This window comes from Ursus maritimus (assembly GCF_017311325.1).
Source record: "Ursus maritimus isolate PB19 chromosome X unlocalized genomic scaffold, ASM1731132v1 scaffold_X1, whole genome shotgun sequence".
Lineage (NCBI taxonomy): Eukaryota > Metazoa > Chordata > Mammalia > Carnivora > Ursidae > Ursus > Ursus maritimus.
In genome coordinates this window covers 17,390,668-17,417,924 of record NW_024423319.1, presented here as the reverse complement: position 1 = coordinate 17,417,924, position 27,257 = coordinate 17,390,668, and the positions used below count along the sequence as shown (strand labels likewise).

The following is a 27,257-nucleotide window of genomic DNA, read 5'->3' as shown; positions in this document are numbered from 1 at the left end:
TGGACCTGGGAACCTTGCGACAAATGCCACGAGGTAAAATTGTGTGGCCAGTATCAAGTAAAAAGATAGAATGCAGGAAGAAGGGTGTGTTGGCAGCAGTGCTGTGATAGCAAAAGAGAGGGACACCCAGACCAGACTCATGAAGACCAAAGTTTGCAATCTACAGCTCTCCAAAGTTGGGGGAACTGATGCTTCCCACAGTGGTTTCAGATCTAAGGTTACACCTAAGAAACCCGGAGCAGATACAGTCGTCTTAAGGCAGGGTATGTGAAGGCTAGACAGAGGTCACAGGGGGCTCCACATATGGCAACAATAAAGCTCTAGAGGAGAGATTTGAGGGGAGGTTGGAAAAGGCCCTGTAATATTCCAGGTTTCTGGTCCTCAGTAACCATCCTTGCTGTGTTTCTTATGTGAAAAGTGTAAGATAAACATTCGTGTTTCATAAGCAAGAACTTTCAAAATTACACTGAGAAATAGTATGGCGAGAATTGTTGATAACAAGTTTCTTCTTTCTACTTTTGAAGCATGAGGGAAAATTGAGGGTTAGGTAGCATTTAGTTTTACAAATGTAACAAATCACTTCCCTATGACCTCTGGGCGTTGGCTACGTGTCTGTCATCTGTAGGAACCCCTGCCATGTCCAGTTTCACACAGCTCACGCTGTTGGGATCCTATTGTTCTTCCTAAAATGAAATCTTCCTCAACAATGACTTTCCTTTTCAGTTTTAACTTCCCTTAGGAGGAACAGCTTGGGGTGTGGAGATGTACCCCTGTGGTGGCCAGTGAAAGGTTCCTGAAGGAAACAATGGGAGTGACTATTATGATACTGACTGCCCTGAATTAAAATCAGTTTTTGACGAGAAAATGGCTCATGCAAATAAGATTCAGGCCAGCGCCAAACCCCCTGGTGCCAACGCAGGAAACCATAGTACTTAGTACACATATAATCGAGCAACACTTACAAGGTGCTAGAGAGATTGTTTTAGATAAAATGTCGTGATTACTTTCAAAATGACTGAAGTCTTAGTCACACTTAAATAGTGCAAAATGAGACAAGATTAGAACAGAGACGATCTTATACTCAGTTCAAGTTTTGCCTCTTCCAGGAAGTGTTCCCTGACCCTGCTCCCTTTCTGCTCTTAAGGTTGCGTTAGGTCCCTCTTCCTTTTTCTTACCATAAGACCCTGTGCCAATATCTACAGTAGCTTGTATCTCTGGAAGGATGGAAACCACTGGTAGTTGAGACAGCCTTCAGCTTCGGGGCATGCTACTCATTTTGTGGCAAGGAAATAGACCTTGCTAAGTGCTTGGCATACATTAAGGACTTAGTAAACAGCTGCTCACACTTGTAAGCAGACACAGAAACGGGTCCTAAGTTTCTCAACAGTGAGGAAACATAGGAGCCGTAGCGAACTATAAAATGTAAGGACCCTTACTTGATCTTTCAGAACCACACACAGAGGGAATCACATCCTCTTTTTGGAAACACCCTCCTCTCAACTTCTTTGACAACGTATTATCTTGGTTTTCCCCCTACTTCACTGGTTCCTCTTTTTCAGTCTTTGTTATTTTCCCCCCTCCTTATAAAGGTTAGAATCCCTTTCAGTTATATCTTGGGCCACATTCCCCTCTCTCTGTTTCTTTCCGCAAGTTATCTTATTTTTTTCCATGGCTTTAAGCATCAATTCACAAATCTCAAAGGTATAAATAGAGTCCACTTCTCCTTCTGAATTTCAGAGTCAACTATACCATTGTCTACCTATCCCATTGTCTACCTATATCTCCAATTGAATATCAAATATTTATTTCAAAAGTAAAATCTTTAAAAAAAAAACAAAAAAAACCACAAGTAATATTCAACATTCAACATGACATAGTAGTTTGTGGTTTTCAGCCATCCAGGTCTTTCCTCTCTCACCCCAACCTTCTCAATAATAGAGGCCATGAGAATGTTCCTCACAGACCTCTAAACACAGGGACTGTAACGTAATCTGAGGACCACGTCCCCAGGTACTAAGCTCTGAAATCCACCCACGCATTGTGCAGAGGCTACACTTCCCGCAGACTGTTCCCAACCGAGAGCAGCAGGGATACTGAGGCAGGCACATTTATGGGGGATATATATAGCGGACGTTGGCTTAAGGACTCCCTGATGACCTTGCTGAACCCTCTCCAGACTACATTGTCTGATATGCTTTCACTCAAACTTCTTTCTTTCTTCTACTCCAGGTCAAACCTGCACTGGGATCTGACAACTCTCTCAATCTTTTCTAGCTTCCTCCTCATTTCCTCTCCCAAGTGTTTGCTCTAATAAAATCCATACATGTTTAACACTACCTTGGAGCCTGCCTTTTAGAGGACTCAGATTAATAAAAGTAGGACCAAAACCAGGGTACTCTGAGAAAAGAGGCAAAAAGAGGGGGATTTGATACTGGCTCATCCATTGCCCTGCAGATGAAAAGGTGGGGCCTGGTTAGTAGCTAAGGCCTGGGTAGTCCCCAGCACAAGTTGGTGACTCAATTGCTAAAGATTTCTCAGGAGGGTGATCTGGGGCAATATCCCAGTAGAGGAGACTTTTGTGTCAGGTATAACGAACTAGGCATTTGAAGAATATGGGGGTACAGTGCCTACAAAGCAGCATTTGGCTAGTTAATGCTAAGTTGTATCCATATACCGTAGAAGGCTAATGAGAGACTAGAAGATGTTAGCAAGCAGTTAATAGCTTCGTGTAAAGGCCAGAGGCCCTTGTTGATAGGCAGTAGTCTACAAAGCAGTCCTTATCACCTATAGTACAAGAGCAGACAGAGCCAAATAGCAGGTTGGAGACCCAAGTGTGAAAGTACCAGAGATCCAGACATGTTTCGGTGTTTAGCCAAGGAAGGCGGGTTATACAGATATCAGAGCCCTGGAGTCCTGACACATGGGACTGAGACATCCCCGAGGATGCTGGCTCTGCAACTGCTTGAGCCCAAGAACTTCTGCGCTTGCAAAGGAAGCCGAGTCTTCCCTAAAAAGAGCCAGCACTTCTGCCATGGCGTAAGATTCACAAGGCAACTGATATCTCCCTCAGGATCTGCCCCACCTCCTGTCCTGGCTCCCAGCCCCATATCTAGACTTAAATCCGTGTGACCTGACTGCAAATATGCTGAGTCTATTCAAGGAAGAGAAGGTATTACACATGTAAAGAATTGTAACAATTAGCTGGTAAGTACTGGCAGGGTCAGGATTGTATCCTAGGATTGGATTTTGAAGGTACTCAATCAAGGAGGCCAGAATCAAGACTGGATTGGTAATAATTTATTAACTGAGGATAATTACCAGGACATGGGACAACCTAGCAAGGTCCCAGAGGATGGAACAAGCTCACTGTTGTGGTGGCTCTTAGAAGTCATGAAAAACTGATGGTCAATACTTAATGGAAATACCTGATTAGCTCTGGGAAACAGAAGAGGAAGGAAAAAGAGACTGTTAGAAATGATAATGTGAATCTGGAAGGCCAAAGTCTTATGATCCAGGGAAGGGTCAAGAGGACATACCATTCACCAAGGCCATCAGGGATGTGCTGGTGAGAGGGGCCCAAGAATCAATAAGGAGTTCAGGGGTCGTTTTCTTCTGCAGGCCAGGACTGATGATAAAAAAGGCAGTCATGAAGCTAAGTTGTTAACATCCATGAGGATAACGGGAACTCAAAATAACAGAGAACAGGTTGCAGCATTAAATGCCAGAACCCGTGATACCACAAACACCATAATGACCAGCAAGGTTAGAGGTGCAGCCGTGGCCTGACCCACTGGGATTCGTAGAAATAGTTGAGCATGACATCCCTACATGAAAGTAAACAAGCTAGACTGGAGGCCTTGTTAAGACACATTCCAGAAAGTAGAAGATAAGTCCTATTAAGTTATATGGACTTGCAACTTCAGTGAAATTTTTTGGTTTCTGCTAGTCGGGGGCATGCTGGGATAGCCCCTTCAAAGCAAAAGACACATTGCTATATCTATCATGAATCTCTCATCACAAAGAAGGAAGCATAGCATCTGGTAGCCATCTTTGGATTCTGGAGGCTTAGAATTCAATACCTACAAATATTGCTCCACCCTTTATACCTGCTGCCATAGAAATCCATCAGCTGAAAGACAAATACCGTATGATCTCGCTCATATGTGGAACTTAAGAAAAAACAGATGAACATATGGGAAGGGGAAGAAGAAAAAAGGAGAGAGGGAAATAAGCCATAAGTAACTTAACAACAGAGAAAGAACTGAGGGTTGTTGGAGGGCGGGTGGGGGATGGGCTAGATGGGTGATGGGTATTAAAGAGAGCACTTGTTGTGAGGAACGCTGGGTGTTGTATGTAAGTGATGAATCACTGAATTCTGCTCCAGAAACCAATATTGCACTGCATGTTAACTAACACAATTTAAATTAAAAAAACAAAATCCACCAGCTTTGAGTGGGGCCCAAGCAGGAAAAGGCAATGGGAGCAGGTCCAAGCCACAATTCCGTCGTCCTTGTCACTTGGACAATAGAATTCAATAAACCGTATAGTGTTGGATGTATCAGTATTGGAAAAGGATCCAGTTTGGTACATACGCTCCGATGAAATATTCACAATATAGGTCCTTGGGATTCTGTAACAAGCTTGACCAAACGTCACCCAGTAAACATGCATCCAGAACTGTATCTTCTGTCGGACCCAATGAGTTTACAGTCCGACATGCCCAACAGCAGTCTATCATGAATTGGAAATGCACATCTTGAATTGAACCTAAGCAAGACAAGAAGGCACGAGTAAACTGCATGAGCTGGAAGCCTAGAACTCCTGCTGCCAAAAAGTTGCTTCCGAGCGCTTCCTTGGCTTGCACCTATGGACATACGGGGACTCCTGTATGACTGGCTGAAAAAGGAAGAAAAAGCCTGAACTTGATTTATACATGGATCAGCACGCCGTGGGAATGCAAAGGAAAAGGGGACAGTGGCTGCATTATAGTCACATGCAGGACTAACCTTCTAAGGTGGTGGAGAGCAAAGTCTTCCCGATGGTAAGAGCGGCAAGCAGTGCACCTGGTTATCTACTTTGTATAGAGGGAGACGAGGCCTGAGGTGAGAACAGATAGATTCCTGGGCAGTGGTCAATGGCCTGGCCTTCTAATCTGGGGCCTGGAAAGACAAGGACTAGAAGGCAAAGACAAAGAGGTCTAAGGAAGAGGCCTGCGGATAGACATACGGGTGTGGGCATGAAGTGCGAAAACATTTATATCACATGTCAGTGCTCACCGGACAGCATTCATCACAGAGAGGCACTGAAAACCAAGTTGACAGAATGACTCAGTTCACATTGCCAGCTTTTCTCATCAACCCTCCCAGGAACAGCATAATGAGCAAACGAGTGGACTGGCCATGGTGACAGAGGTGGAGGCTACACGCGGCCCAACAGCATGGACTCCCGTAATCTATCTGTGGCTGTTTCTGAACGTCCAAACCATCAGCAACCTGGACCAACGCCGAGCCCCTGCTCTGACGCCATTCCACAGGGAGATCAATTGGCCATGTGGTAGTCAGGTGACTACACTGGGCCTTGTCTCTTCTGGAAGGGCCAGCATTTCATTTTCACGGGGATAGATGCTTATCCAGGCATGAGTTTGCTATTCCTGCTGGTAGAACCTGCGCCAGTGACACTGTTTGCGGACTCATAGAATCCCTGGTCTATAAGCCACATGACGTAGCATCTAGCCAGAGTGCCCGCTTCACAGAAAAGCAGGTGCAGGAGTGGGGCTCCTCTAGCCGTATCACATACCATAGTGTGTAGGAACAGCTGGCCTCATAGAACACTGAACTATCTTCTAAAGATGCAACTGAAGTGCCAGAGTGAAAGAAATACTCTGAAAGGATGGGATTTTGTCCTTTGAGGCGCAGTGTCTGAGAGCGTATTTATTAAACCACAGGCCTCTATATGGCACTCTGTCTCCCTTACGAAGGTGCATGTGTCTGGGAACCAAGGACCGGAAGCAGGATTGGGCCCACACTGCCACTCCCAATAACCCACTGGGTAACTTTGTGCTGCCTGTCCTCATAGTTCTGAGCTCTGCAGGGCCAGAAGGTCTAAATTCACAAAGGGGCCTCACTCTTGCCAGGAGATATAAGTAATGGCAAGTTATGGCTGCCACCAGAAACTTTTGTATCCCTCATGTCCAAAGACCAGCAGGTAAAGATAGTCAAACACTGGCATGTATAACTAGTCCTGGTCATCACGTAGAGACAGGGCTGCGTTTTTCCACTGGGGCCAGGAGAATAATGTGTGGATCCCAGGTGGTTTCCTGGTATCTCCTGGTACTTGCTGATACTCTCTTGCCCCATTATAATTCTGAATGGACAAGGGCAGCAATCCCGGACTGAAAAGGTCTCCAAGCACTCAAGAATGAAGGTTGGGGGTCACATCACCAGGTAAGCCACCAGGACCTGTTGAAAGATAGCTGAGGGCACCTTACCTCCCTACCCATCACAAACCTGGCCCCGATTACTTCCAGTCCATCAGCAGGCACTGTTGGATTTCCTTCCAAACTGTATCTTAAATCCATCCACTTCTCTCATTGCCACTTCTATACCCTAGTCCAAGCTATGATCATATCACATGTGGGTCACTGCAAGAGCCTCCTAGACGTCTCCTTTCTCTCTTTTGTCCTGCAGCAATTCACCCGGCCTGCAATAGACAAATGACTTAAAAAGAATAGGCTGGTGATGGGTAGTAAGGAGGGCATGTATTGCATGGTGCGCCGGGTGTTATTTGCAAGTAATGAATCATGGAACTTTACATCAAAAACTAGGGATATACTATATGGTGACTAACATAATAAAAAATATTATTTAAAAAAAAGAATAAATTGAATTTTCTGTACATGTTTAAAAATTTCCAGTGCTTTCCTACCAATTTTACCATAAAACTCCAATTCCTAACAGGTACACCACCAGGTCCTCCACGATCTGACCCTTACCTCTCTTTTCCAACCACATCAGTACCCTCTTCGCCATAGCTCATCACGCACTCCAGCACTGACTTCCTTAATAGTGTTAGAATACGCAATCATTTTCTTATCTCAGGGTCTCTGCGTAAGCAGTTCTTTTCCCTGCAACTGTCTCTTTTTGGATCTTTGCATGGTAGACTTCCATTTGTCGTTCAGTTCTCAGTACAAATGCCACTCATTCACTTATGCCTTTCCTGGCCACCAATGTAAAGAAAGTACTAAACTAGGTTTCCCCTCCCTCCACGACTCACGGTTATTCTCTCTAAACACCCTGTTTTCCATGATTCGTTTATTCTTGTGTTTTTCTCTTATCTATCTCCTCAAATAGACTTTACAATTTGATTATTTTAAGAATTAAGTGTGCCTTGTGCACCATTAAATGCCCATTGCCAAACATAGTACAAGGCACATGACAGATGCTCAAAAAATACTTATTATTGAATAAATTTTGTCACTGTCTAACAAAAGAAACTTTTGCCTGAACAAAACCATTTTACCTAAAAAAAAATAGCAGTATTATGTCATGTGGATGTAATTTTGAAAAAGGATATTGAAGAATAGCATAGATAGTAGTTTAACTATGGCTTTATATTTTATCTTTCATAGAGGCAGTAAATCAGAAAACCTTCTCATAGGTAAAATAACAGTCGGGTGTATGGAGAAAACAAAGACAGAGGTTTAATAATACAGGAATCCATTCCTTTATGAGGATCCAATGAAATTATATATTAGTTACATGTTTGATTATAAAAATTATGTAAGCTCATTGTTGATACTTCGGAATATATCTTTGTACTACCAGAGATAACTCGTTTACCTTGGATCACTATTTTCCAGTCTTTCTTTTTTTGCTTAGAGATTTTATTTTTAAGTAATCTCTACACCCAATGTGGGGCTCAAACTCACAGCCCCAAGAACAAGAGCCACACACCTCTCTGACTGAGCCAGCCACGTGCCCCTCCAGTCTTTCTTTTAAAGTAAATTGGATATACAACTCTGTATTCCGCTTTATTCCCATTTACGTTATATAATCAACTTTTCCCCCTATATTTCTAAATAAAATGAAAGGGCCTACATTTTACGTGATCACATGAATGTGCTATAATTTATTTTATCCCATTCCCCTAAAGGTAAATCTTTCCATTCCATTTTTTTCTGTTTCTTCTTATTATACAATAATTCTGGGAGAATCATCTTCATTCATTGATGTATATCCCTATTTCTGATTATTTCTTTATGATGTAGTCCCCAAAGTGTAATTTCTACATCATAATGCTTGAGGATTTTTGGAGGTTGCTAGAGATTGCTGTTTCTTTCCATAAATTCATAAAACTTGTGCTAATATATAGTTCCACCAGCGATACTTGATGCATCACTGTGGTTTATTATTTTTTTTTATAATGGGTGACAAACAGCATATTACCACTGTTTAATTTTACTTTTTTACAATTTTCCATTTTATCATTTTAATTTCTAGGTGTTGATGTATAGGGCCATGACTTTTTAGTTTCTACTTTTTAAATCAGCATCTTCGTTTTTTTATTAATATCTAGATTTAATTATAAAATAATGGATGCTTTTAAAACTTCCAACCATGTAGTACATAAAGCAAAAATTCCCTTCCCCCATATTTATCTACTGTTAACATTTTTTTGGTAGTACGATATTATTTCATATAACGTTTTTTAAGCAGTAATCAACAGTAAATTGACAGGCCGGGGTTCTTATTGCAGACTCCACCATATCTTTTTGCTTGACCTTGAAAATGGAGAGAACAGATTTTATTCTAATGCAGAGACAGCAGGTGCCCACCCATTCATCCATTCACTCATTTGTTCACTCTTAAGTCTATTATTTTAATGAGTACCCCACAGGGAGAAGTTGGAAATTTTCCATTTCTACCTCGCTCCTAAATGTGCTGGATGCATGAAATTTAACCGTTAGAGGATCATTTTAGGAATGATCGATCTGGGGACAGAGCTGTCAAGAGTTTCAACTGTAAAGAGGCAACAGTCCAATAGCTGCCTCCTTCCATGCATTTCACCCCAATCTTCCACTCCTGGGGTGACTCATCCTTTCTTCTCATTTATAGCTTTTTTATTTATATTGGTGAAACTTCATGAGATTTATTTTGGGGTAGAGGAGGGCTGCTTTCTAGACCAACTATAGGGAAGAAGCTGAGGGTACAGTTAATTTCATGCCTAGTCATCTCACACAAAAATGGGGTAGAAGTCCCATCACCTTTCTCCTGAATAGAAGTATCTTCCTCTTCTGGGTTGTGGGTGGGCCTGGGGCCTGGATGGAATTTATCCCAGAGCCAGGACCAGGGTGACAGGATCTGACAGGGCCTGGGTTAGGATGAGGGAAATGAATGAGTTATCCAAGTGCAGAATCAGGTCCTGTATTGATTTAAAATTATGTTCGTCATGAATTTTTTCACTGATTTAGAATTTTTAAAATAGCTTATCAAAACAATGTGCGTCTTGATTTACTGAGTTTTTTGATGGCCCCTAAAATTTTTTGCCTGGGTTGAGGGCCTCAGTTGCCTCATCTTAATCCGGGCCCTGGCTCTGATTCCCTAGAGATGGAGAGGGCTTACCATCATCTGTGAGCTCCTCTAGTTATTGTTATTGTCCAAAGCTGGATGATTCTCAAATCTGCCCCAGCTGTCACTTTTGGAGAAAGTTTTGGCTTCCTTCCATATCCACCTGCCCCAGCACTGGGTGTGCTCCACCTGTTTGAGTCTATGTCCTTCTCTATGTCCTGTGACCACTCAGCTGTTATTACTCATTTGGCACTAATGGTGGCAGAACAATAAAACACTAGGGAAAGGTAACTTGTACTTTGGAGACCTCCACAGACTTCTTTGATTGGAGGAGTTGGGGTGGGTGGGGTTGGGGATGGTGGAAAGCAAGACCTATTCCTCTAATGCTCCGAACAAAGCCACAGGGGCCTGCAGGGAAGGTCAACTATTACAGAGATGCTCAACTCTGGCTACATATTACAATCGCCTGAAGAACTTTCAAAACTACTTGTGCCTGATAAACCCTCAGCTTTTCATTTGGTTGGTCTGGGGTAGAGCTGAGTCACTGTGGGTTTTTTTAAGCTCCTCAGATATGAAATGTGTAACCAAACTTGAAACCCGCTGTGTCTTTCATTACCCAGGGGCCAGCTGCGGCTCCCCCTGGAGGGTGCAGGAAGATTATGATGGATCTGTATAATGAGCTAGAATCAAGTGATCTTTTCCAAGGGTTTCCATTAAGAAACGTCTTTTATAGCCAAAATTGGTAGCAGTGGGAAGGAGGGTGGGGAGCAGGGCTCAGTATTTTCACAAGATTTGGGTAGGACTCTGGCCCAATTATATTCATTATTGATACTGAGAGATGATTGCTCTTTTCTCCACTTAGTGCCCAAATTTTTGTTGGTTTGTTTGTGAGGTGTAAGTCTGGTCCATGCTTGTCATCAGATTTGAATGTAAAGAATCTCATCAGTTGAGTTTCTAAAAGCATTCTGAACATTTACCAAGGAGTTTCTTCCAAAATACGGGTTCTCTTTGGCGCATACCTGTGAGGCATTTTGGTGTGTGTGTTGAATATGTTGAGAGACCTGTTTCTGCTGCAAGTTTAGACTGGAGTGTCAAATCTCTGGTTAACATCAGTCTCAATTTCAAGGCCATCACCCCCTGGCTTGGGAAAATCCCTGCCATTTTTAGGGTTGGAAATAAACACTGATGTGGAGAGGGGCTCATATCGATTCTCAGGTCGTCAATGACCATAATAATGTGAAGAATCTGGAATAGTTTCTATCTTCATTACCCTAATAGGACTTTGAGGAGTATTAGGGTAATGAAGATTAATAGTTCCATTAGCCTTTCACTTTCATGCTAATCCAAAGCCACAGATCATTGAGGAGACAAAGGTATTCTACATATTATGGAATTGTCATTGACTGAGAACAATGAGGCACTGCCTTTGGTTCCTTGCAATAAGTTTTGTTTTGGTCTTTGCTAGATAACCAGAACTTTCTTTGGTCCAGATTATACTGCTGAAAATTATCACTGTATTGTCCTCTATTTTGAGGTTTATTAAAAGCAGCTCTTGTCGTGTGGTGGTATCTTGAGAGTGGTGAGGGAGATGAGATGTCAGGGCTGTTTCTCTCTCCTACATTTTGGAGTTCTTGATAGAACAATGTTTCTGGAACACTGCGCTAAGATCAGAGAGCTCCCATTGGGAAAATCTGAGCCATGGTAATTACCTAGAGAAATACTGACGAAGTATATTTTTCATCTTGTTTCATAAGGACATAACGGGAGTTTACCTGGCACTTCATTAAACTGCTGCATGAATTTAAGGAGGTCACCTCCCTTATTGGAGCCTCAGGTTTCATGTTAACAGACTAGAGTTGAAGTACATGATCTCAAAGCTCCCCTCCGACTCATTCTGTGATTTGTTGATTTCTGACCAAATTGGGTGAATTAATGCATGCTGTTTTTACTTTGTATCTGGGGGGACAAAGTAATTTTTCTGTAACAAATTCAGCATATCAATGCTGTAATGTTGCTATTCTTACACTTTTTTGTTAAGTATTTTATTTTTCTATTAACAGGTGCTTGCCATTTGTTGACTTTTTTTAAAAAAATTAACTTACAAACTTCTCTTACAAAATAAAAATGACATTCCTAAAAATCTCAACTTGACCAGATATGAAACAATTCAAAAACCTTTAAAAGTGTACTGAGAAAAACCAGGCTTTAAAAACACACATACACATTTGTCATTACTGAAAGGAGAGGACTTTAGGTAAAAATAATAAAAACCCCATGTTGCATATATAATGCAGATAGTTCTATTTATCTGGTCAATCGGCAAAAAGAAAGCACTTAAGGTCTTCAGCTCAAATCTTTTGTTCATTTCTGATTGCTGGAATTTTATATTCATTTATTCTTGTTGGACTAAACTGGATGATGGTAGAGATGGTAAGCGGGCGTTTACTCAGCCTCCCCCTGCCCCCTCCCCAGCCTAGGGAGTAGACGAATTCTCATGTAGTGGATGGGCTGCTTTTGTCTCTTTGCCATCCTGTGGTTTAGGGTTTTCTGGGCCTCTGCATTGGTAATTGAAATTGAGGCGGTACCAACATTGAGGTGGCTACTGACCTTGTGTCTCATCTTCTTGATTATCCTTATTGGGTTCATTGCAGTCCTCTCTAGGCTCTTTGGCAAGGAACACCCCTGCAGAATCGTGGGCCATAACCCGGAAACATATTCCGTCTCACTGGTCTACCTTGTTCTTCAGTATCTGGTTGTCAGCTCCTTCCATCACCTCACCGGGCACAGGAGGGTTGGAAGACGGTGGTCCAGGCCCATGGGGTCTCTGCATGTAGTAGGATGGGAAGCATCCCCAGCGGTAGGATAGGGCTAGCACGGTTGAGCCCGGCCTTCAGGAGCACTCTCCCCACCCACCCCCACCCTCCTTCTTTCCCCATTTCCACTATTCTGGTAATTCTGCTGGGAATTGGGTGGAGGACCCCTGCGATGCGGAGAAGGTCGCTAATGGTTATGGGCGTATTTACTGCCTTCCACTGGAGCTCCCCCAGGGTTTGTCACATTATCAGCTGCCTCCACACCTTTTTCTCCTTCAACAACAGCAAACTCCACAGTCTCTCCATCTCCTACACTGTGAAGGGACTTCCTGGGGTTATTCTTTATGACAGTCCAGTGTACAAATACAACTTCCTTGGCGTCATTCCTGGTGATGAAACCATATCCGTTTCTTACATTGAACCATTTCCCCAAAACCTTCGTTGGGCTGACCTTCTTGTCCCTCTGGCAGGCACCTCAGATGTGAGGCCGCTGGGTCTCAGAGTCGCTGCTCCTGGTGGCCCGGATAATGGCTGTGGCAGTCTGCGGCAGCGGCGCTCCCTCCCGGGGTGTGATGGTAACTAGGCCGGGGCGGTAGGGCTGCCCAGGGCTCTCTGGGGTCCGCTCTTCACCCCCGCTCCCCATCCAACTCTATTCTTATACTTTGCAAACTTTATTTCTTTGAATGAGTTTAATGCACTTTGACATTTCTTTGACTTTATTACCTCTAAGCTTTATTTCATTAATTCTCACCATGTTTGTTTGAGCACAGGTGATAGGAAGGTTATTACCCTTGTTTTACAGATGAAAAAACAAGGCAGGTTAAATTACATTCTTTAAGGCACTGGGGGATAAAAAGGAGCATAAGGGGGCGCCTGGGTGGCTCAGTCGTTAAACGTCTGCCTTGGGCTCAGGGCGTGATCCCAGGGTCCTGGGATCGAGCCCCACATCAGGCTCCTTCCTAGGAGCCTGCTTCTTCCTCTCCCACTCCCCCTGCCTGTGTTCCCTCTCTCGCTGTCTCTCTCTGTCAAATAAATAAATAAAATCTTTAAAAAAAAAAAAAAAGAAGCATAAGGACTAGGACTCGACCAACACAGCAAAGAGGAAGAGGGAAAGAAAAAGATTCCTGGCAGCTGGAGTTGGGTACGGGGTATGGGAACAGAACAGAGCCTATATGGGGCCTGTTGCCACAAGCTACTTGATGTTAAGAGCTAGTTGGCAACAGTGGTCAAATTGATCACGATTCCATTTGCCCAGCCTAGAATTTAAGAACTTTTCCAAGAAGGAGATGCTAAATGAGAAGGTGGACATAGTCAGTTTTCTAACCTAACATTTTACTCAGTACCTAATTTTCGTCTAAAAGCTCGAAAGCAGCAATGACTGCTAAGTCTTACAGTGCTTGGAATTTTATATGCAGTATCTTGGATAAATATTCGTGGACAGATACTATTATTGCGTCCGTTATACAGAAGCTAAGGAAGCTGGAGTTTTGGTCCAGATCACACAGCCTGTAAATGGAGCCAGCACCCGAATCTAAATCTGTCCCAGCTTGAATCTGCACTTTACAAAATTGTGCTCTAGTGTTTCTCCAATATCTAACATCCTAACAGTTTATAGCACTATCATTTTTGCCTGAAAACTACATTGATTTATAAAAGTACATTTCAATTTCTTTATGAGAATTTCAAAACTTCTGTCACTTGGTTAGAAAAACCTGGTTTGTTTCCTTTCTAAGAGAAAACAAAGAACAGTGATGTTATGAAAAGCATACGAACAAATGTCTCAGAATGCTACTGCAATTCATTTCAACAAGTATATAGGGAGGCCTCATTTGTATCATTTAATATGCAGAGAACTTGAGATATGAAGATAAATAATACGGTTTCTATCTTCAGGGAATTTATAGTAATTGAAATAGGCCCATTTCTTGGGCGGGGCCACGTGGGTGTCTGCACTCTGTTCCACTCATTTGCAGTGACAGCATGGATACTGCACCTTAATGTCTTTTCTGTATATCCCAGGGATCCTATGAAAGATACCTACCTACAGAGGGGCTTCCTTCGACGAATGATTTTCCTGGGCAGCCTTCACTGGTTGCTTCCCCAGGGCCACAACCACTTCTAGTGATGGCCAAGAAGACATGTAATAAATAACCAGTTGGCAAAGCTCGGATTCAGTGCAGAGGAAGGACTATTTGTAACTCTTCCAGAACTGTGAAATAATCATAGAAAAGACTGAGTCTTCAAAGGCACATAGTATTAAAGCTGGCAAGAAGTGGTTATTGTGGGGAGAGAAGTATAGGTGGAAAGACCACAGAGCCATGGTGGGGAAGTATAAGAGGTGTGATGAGAGCAGATTTCTTAAGTTCTGCAATGCCACGAATAGGCACTTAAATTTTGATATGGACAAAATGGAAAGACAGTAATCAATGCACACATTACAGATCTGAAGGCCAGGATCAGTGTATAGGTAATAGTTTTCTAGAATCCGTGCTTTCCAAAATGTGGTTCACAGAGCACTTGAGTTCCAAGGAGGCTTCTCATTAGCCACCCACGTAATGTTAATATTTACGAAGTCAGTCCTATCTAGGGTTAAAATAATGTACACATGGAGCTGACAGTATTTCATAGCAAAATACACACAAGAGCTTGATGAAAAGGGAAGATAAATTATTCAAAAGTTATAGGAATTAAAAGCTTCTTATACAATTTACTTACACTTTAAATAAGTTTTAAAAGCATGAACTGTGGATGTCAAGTAATATTTCCATTGTTGCCTAAAGGTATATTCTTAAGAATTGCAAAATATTCTTTGTTTCAAAAGTCTGTGGCAACAGACAAGATTGATATCAAACTGAATAATTCATCAGCTAAACTTTGCACATAGCCATTAGCAGTAATTCTGATGAGGATGCATACAGAGAACTTGTTCAAACTTTTCTCCTAATTTTAGCATTGAACTTGAACTGTTCCTGATTCAAATTTCATATGTTTGTCAAGAGATTCAACCTCCTTATTAAAAAAAAATCTAAGGGGGATCATACACTTGAGAAGATGTCAGATATTTCCTTTTTGATATGAAATATACATGGATTAAAAATGTTTGTTACTATATATTTAACATAACCGTATCTGGATTCTTCTTATAAGAGTAGACCTTGAATCCCCAAATTTTAATATCTAATTTTTGGCCCATAGAGGAAGCTTAAGAAGTATGTACTGAATATATATAGTTCTACAGCTGTCTGCCTATACACAGTCACAATCATCTCCACACAATATTCCTGAGAAGCACAGAAATAAGAAATATTAATTTCCTCATTTGGGGATGTGGATATTAAGGCCCAAACAGTTTGAATTATTAGCCTAAATTCACATGAATAATTTAGTGTTAGAACCAGCATAGCATGCAGGTTACCAAATCCAAGTCCAATGCTCTTATGTCAAGTCAGAATGTATTATATGATTCATATTATCAGTTCTTCAGAAATACTTCGAGGCATTTTTCAATAGACACTAACATATAAAAATTGTAACAGAAATAAAAAGAATAAGATAATACATATACATGAAGTCACAAGCTAATTCATATCCCATGGTCAAGAATTTACTGCATCTAAATTCCCTTGCAGCAAAGTAAAAAGTTATGTAATTTGTATCATTTGACAAATAGAAAAATACAGGTAATGTGATATCATGTCACCTCCATGCTAAAAACTCTACCAATGGTTTTTCATTGCACTTACAGATAATTCAAACTTCACATCATAGCCCACAAGGCACAAAATACTCTGGCTCCCATTATTTTTCTATTCTCATCAATTATTACTTTCCCCCATTGTTAACTACATTCTAATCTCTCTGTTCCTTCAACATGCCACATTTATTTCCTACCTCATGTCTTTGGACTCACTATGCAATACAGTGAGGATATTATTCCCCCAGATTTTTACATGACCAACTCCTTCTTATTATCTAGGTCCTAGGTCAAAAGTCTTAGTTTCTCATTATTCAAGACTCATAGAAACTATACCTGACCATCCTATCTAAATTAATAATTTCCCTACCGATTCCCTGATGAATTCTCATGGTCTATTTTCTTTATACTACTTGGCCATCCCTGAAATTTTCATGTTTATCCTGATTTTTGTTGGAAGAACCCTCCAACTAGAATGAAAATTCCACAAGAACAAGAAATTCATGTATTTTTCCCACTGTTGGATTTCCAGCACCAAGGACAGAGCCAATTAGACACTCAATTGAAAATGAATACATTAAAGTCATTGAGAGAGACAAACTTTTCTTAAAACTTAATCCTAAAACCTCATGAATTCTTAAAAAGACTTTGAAAACATTATGCACTATGGCTTTACCATCTACTTTTAGAATATGCAGCAGACACCAGTGAGATGGGGTAGAATAGAGAGTCCATTGCAGAACTTTGAGTAAAACTAATATGTAATAGGAGGCCAACAAAATAAGAGCTTTTGAAGGAGAGTAACATGAAATGTCCAGAGAGAGGAAAAAAACAGCAAGGTTAGTGTTGCAAAATCAAAGTGACAAGAAGATTTTTAAAAGCAGGTCATGAATAGTGTAAATGCCAGAAAAGTGTTCAATGAATTTTTCAACAAAGCTGCTAGTGGTAACCTTGGCAAAAGCAAATTCAGGGGAGTGGCAGTGGTGATGATGCAAGTCAAAGTGCAGTGGATTAATGAGAAAATGTAACAGGGGATTTCAACATAAAAAATAGATGGCATGGTTTTGTGCTAGACGTTTTTATAGTATATTGGTATTTATCTGATTTGACCTCTTAAAGAATCTCAATTTAGCTCTACTCAAGTGTCTTAGAGGAGGGCTGCCTTCTGATGAGATACTGAATTGGATATTTGCAAAAATAAATTGGATTTTTCCCACTAGTCAGGCTTTTAAATATTTGAATACCTACATATTGTACACCTTAAATTTTCTCTTCTGTGGGCTAAATATTTATAGATTCTCCAACCATTCCCACTTATGATCTGGTTTCAGATTCTTCACTTGCATGCTTATTATCCTTTGACCACTCTAGTTTGTCAATGTCATCCCACAATGTGATTTCTGGAAATATTTACAGACATCATTCACCTTTTAAATACCTGTGATAGTTCCTCATTGCCCCATTCCTTCTGACTTCTAAGACCTTCAACATTGACTTTACCAAATATTCTTAGGCATTATCTCACTTTCCCTACATTATTTATAATACACTGTCTAGACCAGGGGTCAGCAAACTTTTTCTGTAAACGGCCAGATAGTAAATATGTTTGGCTTTACAGACCATATGGTCTCTGTTGTAATTCAATATGTTATAAACAATACAATAGACAATAACTGTGCAATAGACGATACGTTAATGAATGTGGCTGTGTTCCAATAACACTTCATTGAAAAAAAAAAAGAGTCAGGAGGCTGAATTTGGCCCTTGAGCCATAATTTGCCAACCTATGTTCTAGACAAACAAAATGCCTTGACATTTTCTTGGTACATCCAAGTTACTTATGTGGTTTTGTTCATGCTCTCCAGCAATCCCTCACTGCCCAATTAGTTAAAGTAAAGGCAATGCTGATGTAACCAAAAGACTCAAGTTTAACAGTTTACATGAGAGGAGAAGTTTTTCCTTCTTACATATCAGTCTGGCATGAGTGCACCAGATTGGTTCATAGCTCTGTTCTGCAAGATCATTCATTCAGTACCTGGGCTCTTTCTTGCTAAATGAAGCAGGTAATTGGCAACTCAGAGTAATACGCTGATATCAGCACTCTGTTTCTTGTTCATCACTTCCCGTAGAGCTATAGGCTTATAGATCTTTGTTTTAGTTTAGAAAGTATTCAAAAAGATAGTTTTACCAAATGTTTTGACCCTACATAAAATGGGGTTCACTTTCCAAGCTTGCTACATCTTTACCTATCCGTGAAGCCAAGGACTCATACTTTAGATTTTGTTGTGGTAGTTCCTCTCTTCTGATACCAATTTCTACATTAGGGTAGGGTAGTGTGTCTGTGTGTTAAATTGACCAAAACATGTAAAAAAAAAAAACAATTTAGCATATTAAAGGTTAATTTCTCATCTGTTTAACAGTCCAGGGTGGTTCTGGTCTGTTGAAAGAGACTCTGCCCCACAGTCATTAACAGACCCAGGTTGATGGCCACTCTGCCATGTTCAACATGTGACTTCAAAGTGCATCTGGGTGACTGTCATAAGTTTGTTGGAAGAGGAAAAGAACAAGGAAGAACTCCTATAAAAAAAATCTTTATGATACAGGACATTATTTTGTCTCATGTTACATTGACTATAATTCTGTCATATGGCCATACTTAATTACAAGTGAGGCTGAGAAATGTAGTTCAGCTATGTGCCTAGAAGGAAAACAAAAGTGGGTTACGGTAAATAGTCATTAGTTTCTGTATGCCATCTGTCAAGACTCCGCAGTATTGCTTCATTCATGATTTCCTCTTACTCCCATTTCTCTTTCGTATGAATCTCCACAGTTTTATTTGTACGCTTTTTATGGCACACAAATTTCTCTACTTGAACTGCAGATACTGGTGGGCCTAGAATTGATAATTATTAAAGACAGGGACACTGGAACTCGGCCTTCTGGCCTGTAGCACAGGAATCTGGAATTGCAGCCAGTGACCTGGTGGCAAAGCACAGCAGAAGGGCAGAATAGGTTTTGTGTGTCTAACTCACCTTTGTATCCCTTACTCCCAGCATATGGCATTGTAATAAATGGAGACTCAAATAGGGTGATTGAAATCACACCTTATCATCTCCTACTTCTCTTGGGCTTTACTTAAATCTTATTATTTTACTTCCAACCCGCAGTATGCTCTTCTTTGGGTAACTATCCAATTCAAAGTAATCCTCCCTTCCCTTGGAAAAACCTCAATACAGAGAGGAAACCAATACCAACGATTAGGTGAATTTTGAATCTGTAACTATAGCTGACTGATCCACAGACCAAATAAAATTACTTCTACGGGACATTTAGAGCTATTGAAATAGAGACTGGGAATGTTCAAAGCCAAATCGTGCTAATGTCAGAATGTTAAGGAGAAGATTCACAATTTTCTGCTATTGAAGTTCCAGATCCACCATGATCCCAGCCCTTTGTGTGTCTTAGCTATTAAAAATATTTCTTCAAAACTGTGAGACACAACAGTACCCTTTCAGTGTACTTAACGTTTTGTTAAAATACTAAAATTAGTTTCCTCTGCTTGCTACTAAAAGAAACGTGTTATTACCATGTCACTGTTAGTGGATTTTTACTTTTCTGGGGTGGAGGGAAGTATAACAGGATTTGAGTCATTATTCTTTCTCTTCTACACACGTTGACATCATACCCATGCCATAAGCTCATGGCCTAAGTCATTTTATTTTGTTCTTGCAGTTGTAACTTTCTTTGATTCTGATACTTGTGTAGCTGGATTTTAGAAGGCTAATATTTTTGTTAAATTTTTTACTATTATTTATTTTTGGATTTCATTCATCATTCCGGACTATTCAAGTCATTTCTACTTCTGACAGAGATATACAATGTGGCAGAGAATGCTAGGCCTCAGCAATAGCTGTAATCTCCTCTTCTACCTAAAACTGCTTCTATACTACATTTCTTAGGACTTTTGCAGTTAGGTGGTTCCGTTTTGGCCAATGGAACGTGGGTGAACATGAAGTGTGTCACTTGTAGGCCTGACCTGTAAAACCTCTTTTGTAATCCTCCACACTCTCCTTCCCTGTCTCCTGGCCAAATACAAACGATCCACTGAAGGACTCCAAAGCTCTAAAAAAAAACTATTGAACAACTAGATTGAAAGAACCTAGGTCTTTGAAAGACTGCGTGAAACTGATCATTGGTCTGTAGTGTGAAGAAAAAAGTAAATTTTTCTGTATCAAGCCATTGAAATTTAGGGGTTATTTATAACAGCTGTCAAATTACAGCAAATCTGAACTTACATAAGGAAAGACTATTCAAAAAGATGATTGCAGTAAGTTGAACACACTGACCTCGGGATCTGCAAGTGTTTCAAAATCAAACACTGAAAGGCCTTTTAAACAATAGGAAAGGGTAAGAGGGCTAGTAGGAACTTTATGGGGGGAGGGAGGCAAGCAGTGGGAGTGAGAAGGTGGAAAATTCCAGACACTTCAACAACCAGAATTTTTTCTGCAGTCAGCCAGTTCATGGAATGAGCTATAGGGAGGATGTCTGCATCTTCTTGCTGGCTTCAGCAGGGCCAAAACCAAAGTTCAGGGACCTGTGTGGAGGAGAGAAGCCTGACTAGAATATGGTCAAGTCGGTGATTAGGTAATGGGGAACTGTGAGCACCTGGTCACCGTCTATCTTAACTAATACAGTCTCTCTCCTCAGTTTCATCAATCCTGTTAATTCAGCCAACATTCAATCAGGACACTTACTCAATGCCATTTTGCTCCTACTCGGGGGCAGGCTCAGCCCCCTTTAACAACAGCAAGCGATGAGAGAGAACTACTGTAGCAGCAGGCTTAGAAGCCCACTTTTTGTGCAAGCCTCTCTAGGGAATGAATTCTTCCATTGCTCATTTCAGGGTTGTCTCCTCCATAGGGTGCCAGCAGATAAAAGTAAAAGGGTAACATAGTTCACATTCACAGAAGACAGAGAAGAGACAAACAGAAGGGAGGGCAAAAAGATTCTTCAAGTTCACAACTGAATCCTTTCTCTCCGTATTATTAGTACAAAGTCCTCCCGAATTCTACCATGCTTCTTCCTCTTGGCAAACCAAGCTACAGCACTTGTTCTAACCCTGAGTGCTATTCCCTTTACTAATATGCAGGTTAATCCATTATAATGTCATAAGCACGAGGAAGAATCCCAGGAACCAGAGCAATCAAGAGTAGCACTTGCAGGCTATTGTTTTTTTAAGATTTTATTTTTATTTATTTATTTATTTGAGAGAAAGAGTGAGCAAGAGAAAGCATGAGCGGGAGAGAGGGAGAAGCAGACTCCCCGCTGAGCAGAGAGCCCGATGTGGGACTGAATCCTGGGACTCCAGGATCATGACCTGAGCCGAAGGCAGATACTTAACCGACTGAGCCACCCAGGCACCCAACTTGCAGTCTGTTTCTAACTAAGATCTTTGCTCCATTTAATTTGTTTCCTACTAATTGTGTTACACGGTGTCTTAGGTCACTTCCGGGGGTCCCCCAAATGCAAAATCTATACAAACTCTTCCTGCTTATATTGCCCGTACCTTCATGAATCTTGCTGACCAATGTTGAGTCTCTAATATCAACTTGCGTTCATCCAACCCCACTAATTCAGTACGTTTTTTCTAGTATGTTAATTCACAAAGGACTTCCAAATATATAAATATATGAGGCTATCTTCCTGTTTATTTTATATAACCTGCAACCGAATACAGTATATAAACTTTTATTAACATAATCAAACTTCCCATTTCAGCACAATGTTTCTCTTCAGGTAAACATGACCCATCATTTTCCTACCAATTATATGTGTCTTTCAAAATGTATTTCCCTATTTTAAAAAAGACCTGTTTATATATTTTCCCATGTCCTTCACTTCTTGGGCAATCTCATGCTTATATTTGAATGATATTATCAGCTAGAATGTTTTAATACCTATGCTTTGTCATGGAGACCACAAAGAAGAGAGTGTAAACAGCTTAGATAATAAAGCCACATATGTTCATGTACTGAGTTCTAAGTTAACTCTGCTAAGTTCTTTAATATGAGCACTCCCAGTCAATTTTAAAATCTCTTTTTAAGAGATGCATTTATCTCTTTTTTCAATTTTCAACTTAACTTCTGTAATGTGCCACATTCAAAATTGGCTATTAACAAAAAAAGAAGAAGAAGAAGAAACAGTTCCATTTTATAACTCCAAACTAGAAACCACAAATAAAATTACTTCTATAATCTAGTCATGGCTGCTAAGAACAAATTCATGAAATACACACACTCAGCTTGAATTCAGTGCATTCTACTTAAAGTCTCATATTCACATTATATTTAAAAACAGCTCCCCAAATATCATCATAAATAACTCATAGATATTTTTGGTGCAGCCTGAGATTTTTCAAATAAGACAAAGTATTTCAGAAAGTTGAAGCCACAGGAATTTATGGGCATTTCATTTTAGTGCTAATAACCAAAAATTTCACACAGATTAAAATAGGTCATGCATGCATCGTATACTCTGTGGTAACTGTGTAGTCATCACAGTGATAAAACACCATCACCTACAGGGTTTAAAAACATGCAAAAATAAGAGAAAAATTGATCATGGAATATTAGACTCTCCACTTCTATTTTAAAACATACCACTATGTTTTCCCATCTAGTTTATTCTAAAGCCTTTAATAAACATTTTGAAAGTTACGTCAGAGACTGCCAGTACTATGGCAGAAGGGCTAATATAAAATGTCCCACCCCTACTCCCAAAAATAAACACATAAAAATGGGGGACATTTTTACACTTCAAAGTAAATTACATAAGTAAGCTTATAATAAAACAAAAATGAGACTTCTGATTCTCATGCTCCAGGAGGCAGAGAGAGAGTTATTCTAACTCATTGTCCTGCTGAAAACTATTAAAAACACCAGTCAAAAAAATCTTCTCATAGGATGGAGGATCTGAAAAGAATTTACAAATTATCAGGATAAAACGTAAACACTAAAATTGCTTTTTTTCCTCGAGGTGTTCCTGAATATCAATTTTTACAAAAAGGGATCACAATAGGCAGAAGACACGAAGAGACATCTCTCCAAAGAAGACATCCCAGTGGCCGACAGACTCATGAAACAATGCTCCACATCACTCGGCATCAGGGAAACACACATCAAAACCACACTGAGAGACCACCTCATACCAGTCAGAATGGCTACAATGAACAACAGATGATTGGCAAGGACGCAGAGAAAAGGAAACCCTCTTACACTGTTGGTGGGAATGCAAACTGCACAGCCACTCTGGACAACAGCATGGCCGTTCGTCAAAACGTTAAAAACATATCTATCTATATAATATATTAATTAATTAATTAAAATATGTATATAAATATATTTTATATGTATATATTAACTATAGCATAAAGGGAGAAGGTAAGCAGGCCTGAATGTTTATAATCCTTCTACATGTCACTTTGAGTGGTAAAACTGTAACTCTAAGGAAAATGTAAAAGGTTAGATATGTAGACTGCAATAGCCAGTGGAATTACTTAAAAATAATACAAGGACATAGCAAAAAAAAAAAAAAACCCACAAAAATTAAAATTATTAAAATGCTAAAAATATTCAAGGATTCCAAATAACATATGTAGATACCATGTCCTCAAAGATAAGAAGCACATCTCTCCACTTTTTAAGTGTAGGGTGCACATACTGACTTCCTAAAAAGACAGTATGGAAAAGAGAGAAGTTGGGGGCAGGGAGGAGTAACTTTACAAAAGAGAAACTGACAAACACTAACGAGCCAGATTATGAAAGTCAACATTATAAATCCTGTTAAAACATGATGTGATGAATGACACTTTACCTCTATGGCATTCTTCCCAAAAAACCATAACGTCAGTTTAATCACAAGAAAAACATCAGACAAATCACAATAGAGGACCATTCTACAAAATACCTGAGGAGTGGGGCGCCTGGGTGGCACAGCAGTTAAGCGTCTGCCTTCGGCTCAGGGCGTGATCCCGGCGTTCTGGGATCGAGCCCCACATCAGGCTCCTCCGCTATGAGCCTGCTTCTTCCTCTCCCACTCCCCCTGCCTGTGTTCCCTCTCTCGCTGGCTGTCTCTATCTCTGTCAAATAAATAAATAAAATCTTTAAAAAAAAAAAAATACCTGAGGAGTACTCCTCAAAATTGTCAAAGTCATCAAAAAACAGGGCAAGTCTGAGAAACTGTCGCAGCCAAGGGGAGCCTAAGAAGACGTAGCAACTAAAAGTATGTGGTTTCCTAAATGAAATCCTGGAATAGAAAAATGACATTAGACAAAAACTAAGGAAATCTGAATAAAGTGTGAATTCAGTTAATGGCAATGTTTCAATACTGGTTTGTTAATTGTAACAAATGTATCACGTTACTGTAGGATGTTAATAATAGTGGGTGTAGGGTATATGAGAATTCCCTGTACTATCATCTTATTTTTTCTGTAAATCTAAAATTATTCTAAAAAATAAAGTATATTGTTATAAAAAGCACATTAATCAAAACAGAGGATAAGAAAAGAGAAACAAAGGAGCAGAAAACAAAGCAAACAAACAGAAAACAACAAAAGGAAAGATGTAAATCCAACAATATTTATGATGCTATTAAATATAAGTTAATATACACTAAATATAATAGAGATTGCTATTTAAGATTAAAACAGATTCCGTGCTATTTATTAAAAACCCACTTTAAATGTAAATAAATAGGTTAAAAGTAAGAGGAAGAAAAATATATATCATGCACATAATAATAAAAGAGGAAAGGAGTTACTATATTGGTATCAGAAAAATAGACTTAGTGACTCACTTCCTAAAATGAAGTATGCAAAGGGAAACTTTATAGGAACTAACTGTGTGCTGGAGAAATCTGGCAAAAACTACCTTAACCAAATGATGAAAATTAACGTCATCACTTCAACTGTATGAATATCGTGGTGCCCCTTGATGTGATAGACAAGAAGGGCACTTCACCTGTATGAGACACTTTCCACAAACACATAAGTCCAATATAATCATGAGAAAAACATCAGGCATACATAAATAGGGAGACATTTTACTAGATAACTAACCAGTACTCCTCAAGATGGTAAGGTCACAAAACAAAGGAGACAGAAACTGTCACGAACCAGGGGAGACACAACTGCTAAATACAGTGTCATGTTGGATTGGTCCCAAGAACTGAAAGGAAACATAAAAGAGCTGGTGAAATCCAAATAAAGTCTGGAGTTTAGTTAATAGTAACGCGCCAGTGTTAGTTTCTTAGATTTGATAAATGTGCCGTGATAATGTAAGGTGTTAACAAAAGGAAAAAGTGGGTGAGGGGATTACAGGCTCTCTGTGCTATCTAGGTAACATTTCTGTAAATATAAAAGCAGTCTAGGGGCGCCTGGGGGGCTCAGTCGTTGAGCCTCTGCCTCTGGCTCAGGGTGTGATCCCAGGGTCCTGTGATCGAGCCCCATGTCGGGCTCCTCCGCTGGGAGCCTGCTTCTTCCTCTCCCACTCCCCCTGCTTGTGTTCCCTCTCTTGCTAGCTGTCTCTCTCTCTGTCAAATAAATAGATAAAATCTTTAAAAAAAAAACAGTCTAAAGTTTAAACATTTCATGGGAATGCAAAATTGTACAACTTGGCAATTTCCAATAAAATTAAACCTACACTTAGCATACGGAACAGCAGTCCTACTCCTAGATATTACACAAGAAAAAATGATCATTTGTGTTCACTTAAAAATATGTAAGTAAAACTTTTAGGCAGCTTTATACATTATCATCAAAAGCTTGAAATAATTCAAATGTCTCACAGGAAGCGAATGGATAAGTGAACTATGGTATATCCTTACAATGTAATATTACTCAGCAATAAAAAGGAAGAAACTATTAATACACACAGCAATATGGATAAATATCAAATGCATTAATATAAGTGAAAGATGGAGAAATTATGTATACTATGTGATTCTATTTATATGACTTTATATTTAGACATTCATAATAGGCTAGTGATCTCCCTGGACTTGGAGTCTTAGATGGGTTACTACGAAAGAGCAGCACGAGAGGATTTGTTAGGTGATGGAACTGTTCCGTATCATGAGCGTGGTAGTGGTTGCCTAAGTGCATACATTTGTCAAAATTCATTGAACTGTACCTCAAAAGAGTATTTCCCTATGTAATTTTAAGTGTATGGCTAACAAAATAAATGTTGAAAGAAAAAGGGTGGGATATGATATACAATAAATTCTAATCAAAAGAAACTTGAGAATACATAAGATGATTGATATTACGTAAGATGAAGGCCAAAAAAAACCCTATCATATAAATTAAATATATTTTGGCCTTCAAGCAAATCTCAACAAAGGTATAGAGAATAAAAACATACAGGTAATATTCTCTGACCAAAACACAACTAGGCTAGAAAGTAATAACAATGGGGTAACTACAAAACTCCCATATGCTTTAAAATTTAAACAATGTACATCTAAATAACTCATTAACACAAAGAAAATAATTGCATTTAGATATTATTTTACCAAAAATAATATCATACAAATCAGACATCTTAAAACATATAGAGTGCAGCTAAAGCAGTAATCAAAGAAAAAGTTATAGCTTTAAATACCTATATTAGAAATGAAAGGCTGAAAATCAACAATATTATCTATGCATCTTACACATCAGAAAAGAATAGCAAAATAAACCCAATGAGAATAGACGAGAAATAATGAAGGAACCAATATAAATCAATGAAAGAGAGAACAAACTCAAGATAGAGAAGATCAAACCAAAAGATTCTACTTTGAAATTGCTAAAATGACCAACCTCCGGAAAGACCTGTTGAGAAAAAAAAAAAAATACAACTAAAATGTCAGGAATGACAGGATATCAAGATGTGGAAGACTTAATACTGGAGGGATATTGCTTCTCACCCATTTCATCTATGGATGCAACCCTGTCCCCATTACAACCCCAGAAGGATTTTTGATCAGTTGAGCTGATCATGACAAGTCTCATTTAAAAATTATGATCTCAAAATGTAAGTGTAAGATGCAAGAGGAGTGGTTATCAAAGAAAATGTTAACCACGTGTGCAAACCTAAACAGAAATTGTTAGTATAAAAAAATAGTGTCCTATTTGGGGGATATAAA

General features: G+C 39.6%; 1 pseudogene; it reads right to left on the bottom strand.

The window, feature by feature from the left end:
• Window positions 1-12,012: 12,012 nt before the first annotated feature.
• On the bottom strand, window positions 12,013-13,133 carry LOC103662588 (annotated as a pseudogene).
• Between the last annotated feature and the right edge of the window lie 14,124 nt (window positions 13,134-27,257).